Raw genomic sequence first — 5,894 nt, forward strand, 5'->3', positions numbered from 1 at the left:
TTTTGGTATATCTCTGGGGATATTTTCTCCCCATCTTTTTGTGGTTTCTGTATCCCATGGAATCTGTTGGCACATTATAGGAGAATATCTCACAATCTTGCAATCTTTTGCTCACTTCCCGGTGATATATGAGAGCGATATGAAATACCATGGAAACAAAGATTCCTACAGTTTTTACAGAAGCTCCTCATCAATCTAATGGACAAATCTCATGTACATTGATTTTCTTCTTGTTTCTGTAATCAATTCCATGTGGTCTTATTTAAATATGTTCTTTTATATTTGAATATATGACAATGTCAGACACAACTATGATAAACGAGGGCTTTTTTAGTGTGATAGTTCGACCACTCTGCTATTTTTAAACCAGTTTTCAAACAGTATATGTGGCAATAGTTTTCGTGGAAAATATTTTGAAGTTATGAGATTTTAAGTGTACATTTTCAAGAGCACTTTATATTGTAGAATTTTAGATCCTTCAAAACAAGCACGCAATCTAACCTTATAATCTAACTAACATTGCTTTCAATTTTTTCTTTTAATAGTGAAAAACACAAATACAATACAGACCCAATTCAATTTGCTTCCACCTGCCGGTATATGTTGTTTGTACATTAACATTCGACTATTTAAGTAGTGCAATATGGAATTGAGGGTGAGATAGATTCTCTCCATAAGTTAAGCTCAAATATAAGTTAGCTTAGGTATAAATCAGCTGACTAAATATGGGGAGGTATGTACTGATTCTGTGCTAAAAAAACTTGAAGTACTGAAATGCCTCGGGTTAGAACAATTATCTTTGATAATAAAATAACTACCTGGATGATGAAAAAACTCCATAGTCCTCTCAAGCTTAACTCGGGAAGAAGAGTTAGGAGGAACTATATTAAATTCCCTTTAACAATAAGGTCCTCCACTATTAGTAAGGAATAAGTGAAGGTTACTGCAACAAGTTTTAACACCAAGAAGCCAGCCCATGGTAGAAAGGGTGTTGAAGAATCAATTGAAATGCCTCACCATTTGTAACAGGTAACTTCGAAGGCACTCAAGAAAACGGGAAGCAATCGGCAAAATAAAACTCACGGATGCTATTAATGAACTTATGGTCTAGCTCCATCTAGGCCTTATAGGTAATCATTTTTGTTTATCAACTGTCTTTTTTATCAGAACAGAAAGAATGCAAATTGTCAAATCATGCTATTTTTCGCTAGTTGGTTGCATTTGTTATTACCATCTGTATATTGGCACAAACTGGGTTGATCTTAGATTAATGAAAGACAGCAAGCATCTGATTATGCTCCGAGCAAAGGAAACTTATTGAATCCTTCTATTGGCTATTTTTTCCAATAATTTTATCCCAGTTTTATTATTCAAGTAATACTGAGATTTGCATTATATTGTACTACATTAACTGTATTAATGTAGAATGCTTATCAATGCGTTTAAATTTACCAAAACATGTGCAATGTTATCACCCCACCTGGTTTTATTAGAAAAATAAAATTTAAAAAAGGGGTAAAATATGAATTGCATCGAACTTGGTCAGAGCAGATGAAATCGGAGGCTCACCAATTGTCAGTTTGTGGAGACAACCAACCATATAATGCATAAGAGGAGCATCTCCCACAAGTCCATTAATCATGGGAAATCAAAAAGGATCTAGAGACCGAATCCTCGAGCAATTCAGCTCTGCCGAGAAAACCACCAATCACCGAGGACCCATTAAAAATGTTGTAGTCCACTAATTCTGCAGCATGATCGTCCCATGAGAAAAGATGTGGATGTATATGTAAAATTCACTTCTAACATTTTTGATATATATATATTTTTAGTTTGGAGGAGGATCAAATTATAATGTAAGGGTCTAACTCAAATACACATTTAATTCAAACATATAATTAATATCTACATTGTTATCCTTCTATCAAGAAAGTTAGGATAACAGTGGTTGCTATAAATGTACAATTGAATCAAATGTTGACTCTAAATAATTTGTTTGTGTAAAATTATAAATTATTTTGAATTATAGATTTATATTGGTGTCTTGTAATTTGTATTATTGCCAAGAGACATTTTACAATGGCAACAAAGAGTAGCTTGTAATGACGTGAATGTGTTAACAAAAGTTCTTATTTTTCATATTTAATTTGATAGTCATTTACATGTCAAAATATTAAAATTTAAAATAAACATAATATTTTCAAAATAAGCGGCACATAAATGTCTCCAAACATATAGTAAATAGAATAGTTTTAAAGTAAAATAAATTAATTTTTAAGTAAATAAAATAGCTCCAAATTGATATCTCTCAACATTTTTTAGATAAATATATTTAAGATTCTATACTAGCAATATAACAATACAAAGTAACATAATATTCGGTCACTATATAGATTAACAACAATATAATCATCCCTTGTTGATTTGGCAATATAGAAGAAAATAAAGGTTTAGTATGCAAATGGAATTTACTTTGTGATGGATTTCTTGAACTTGATTTTGATGTAGTGAAAGGTAATTTTGGTCATATGACAATGGGTGCATTTATTAGGATTTTTTCAAGATTCTTTGTCACAGTAGTTATTTTCCATTGGTTCTAAATTAACAGTGAAGTGGAAACATTAATGTTCCTTGAAGGTTTGAATTCACTTCATCTTTGAAGTATAGGGTTTTGAAGGTAAATCTTATGATACATTTACAATTATAACATAAGGATCAAATATAAAATAAAAGTAGTGATAATCTTGACTTTGAATAATGTCAATAAGTCTTCTTGAATATTTAATAATTTATGTTATTTTTTATTCAAAGTCATCCTTTGTATATAAGTCTTGGAATAGTAATTTCTTAATAGGACTTCCCTTCAATAATAGCTCTAAATATAATTATATTGAAGCTCCAACAATCATCCTACTTAAACAAGTGAGTCTTTAGTGAGCCTTTTGATTAACACTCTTCCATGGTAAATAGCCCCATGACCTAGTCTTCATATGCATAAGACAAATGTAGTCCACTTTGCCTTCCTTTCATATAAAAGGATCTTCATTTGCAACAACAAATCATTGAGATAAACTTTTGAGTTTGCATTTCCAAGAGACCATTATGTTCTAAGAGTGCCATTTATCATAAATCATCAACGTTCCTTTATCTCAATTAATTTAGCTATACTTCACTACATCCCAAGTTCAATATTCTTCAAGAAGTTTGATAATTGTTCTCATGGAGAAACCCTCTAAGAATAACAAGAAAACATATCAAATTCTTTTGAAACAACTCAACAAAAATCAATTGTTAATTGATTTAAACCTTACTCAATAAATAATCTTAAATTCACATAGATAAACTCATATAACCATCTATAAAAATAAAATTAACAATAATGAAACCCATAAGCTAAATCTCATATCCATGACTTGGATTTGATGTTTAAATATTCCCATTTCTCATCATTCCATAGCCTCTAATAGAAGTACAACCTATGGTATAATGTTTAGATTATGTACCAAAGATGAACCCTATGTTTGTGTTTAAACGACCCTTCCCATATGTATGCTCACAAAAAACATTATAATGGAGCTTCATGATTCATGGCTTACATACCAAAGTCACTTCTTAATTTCCTCCCATTGCTCCATGGCCTACACTAGAATAACTCATTTGAGACAAATAAAATCCTTTAAACGAGGCTGTCAAATTAAAGTTGCAAATGGCCCACATAATGAATTCACTAAGCCATGGAAGATCCATACCTTGAGAGAGGGGCCAAAGACCCAATGACATGAGTTTAACGCCCAAGACAACTACCCACCACTGTCCCCTTCAATGAATCAAACCCATATACCACCACATATAACACCTGGTCCAAATGGATTTTGATTGTAACTTGTGATTTCATTGGCTCTTCAAATAGGACCCTTGGTCATATGAACGCTTAGACAAATAGTGATTGAGCTTGCCTAGCTGTGGTTAAATGGGTAAAGGAAATAGTGTAAAGCTTTATTTCATATAGTGGGTGGGGGCTTCCAATCATTTTCAAGATCTCATGACTTCAACCAATGATATTGTTATTGGTGACCAATAATGAGAGAGTGAGGCTCATATTAAGATGTTTGGCCATATCACTAGAGATACTATGCAAATCAAACACGCCACCGTAGGTACCGGTCAACTTCATAAATTTGAAGCAATTGGCGGGCTTCCGGGGCTTGAAAGAAGTTAAAAGTGGGCAACTAATGACCGACAATTGCGAGTAATAAAACAAAAGTGCGTAGGAGGATCATAGGTGAAGTGCATCAACTATAAAGTTAAGGTGGAAAGTGTAATGCCCCCCTTCTAATAATTTGATTCACATATTTAAAAGTCAATTACATATTTTATGTGGGTTTAGGTCTAATCTTTTGTATTTTAATTTTTTGGTCTAAGTCTTTTGAAGATCATTCCAATATTAAAAAAAATTGGTTGGGTATTCGAAAGCAAATATTTTTTGTACATCTGACTTCATCTAGTTATCTTTTATAAATTGCAATGAGACATTATAATTTGAAAATAAAGTTGGGTATTCAACATCTAGAGAACAAAACTCTACCAAAATCATTTGAACGCTTGTCTTCATTTATCAATTTTAGAGGTAATTTCGTTTGGTTTCCTAAGGGAAATCACATATAGAGTTTGTAATTTACAATTCAAAGATTGTTTGGGTTCTAGCATAGTTTTCTATATTTTGTATTTTTTTGTAGAAAGAAGCTCCAACATATAGAAGATTATTTCAAATTTATCCATCATTTGTATTTTGAAAATATCTGAAGTATTATTCTACATGTTTGCTTTACAAGAATTAGTTTTGATATATTGTGAAGTTTCTATTTATCTGTGCTAAGATGATCTATCTTTTTGTCATATTTTTTGTGAGAAAAATTACATAGTTTATTTAGTTTTTCTCACTCTATGCTCTCACCTCACCTTCATAGAATATTGGTGAGAAAAAAGTGATTAAAATATGTTGTAGATGATTTTTTATAGAGTCCATTTAGTTAGAAAATCATAATTTATAAAACTCGGGTGTTTGAGTGCTTGTATTGCATGTCTAGTTTTTTAGTGGATTCTTGTGCAAATCTAGTTTTAGTTATTGTGCGTCTTTTAGGTTTTAACACATTTGGCAATAAAAATAATTTGATTATTTCAAATCTAAGAATATTTTATTATTGTTTTGGTTGGGGATAATAAATAAAACAAGTAAAATGAAGTGTTTGAGGGTATATGACATCAACAAACGCCTCAATGGTATCTTTAAGCCATATAATCTATATTGCTCCTACTCTATCATCTCTTATTATCTTTTGTAGTTAACTACACTGGAGTCCTCTAAGTCTATCCTAAGAAGGGATCGATGTGAGAACTCAAGTGCAAAAATGACTTACTATCCTAGCTCATACATGGCCATTTGATAGTTGATCAATCCCAAATCCATCCATCTTACATAGTAAGGTAACCTTGGTCTCTAGTGCCACAACTCTAGTCTTATATTATATTATATTATATCTTGACCAACATGGTAGGTGAGAACAATAATGTATATGTATCAATAAACAAATGAAGGCCTCCCTACATCCACAAGGAGTGTCTCTCTATCTCATCCCATGATATATACCAATACATATAAGAAAGTATTCCTAAAATATCTTTCCATCCCTCAAAATTGGTTGTGCAATTAGAGGTAATAGAAGTAAGACGAGTATAATTTTGATGTTAGAATGATATCAAGTTATATGCCATGCTAAGAAAAGTGAAGGAATCAAGAAATAATATACTCATGAGGATCTCCTATCAACCATGTGGAATCAAGAATCCCCATCTACTTCTTTATCATATAAGTGGTAGAAGTGGTATAAAGTAGT

The sequence above is a fragment of the Cryptomeria japonica genome, chromosome 6 (assembly GCF_030272615.1).
Source record: "Cryptomeria japonica chromosome 6, Sugi_1.0, whole genome shotgun sequence".
NCBI classification, from domain to species: Eukaryota; Viridiplantae; Streptophyta; class Pinopsida; order Cupressales; family Cupressaceae; genus Cryptomeria; species Cryptomeria japonica.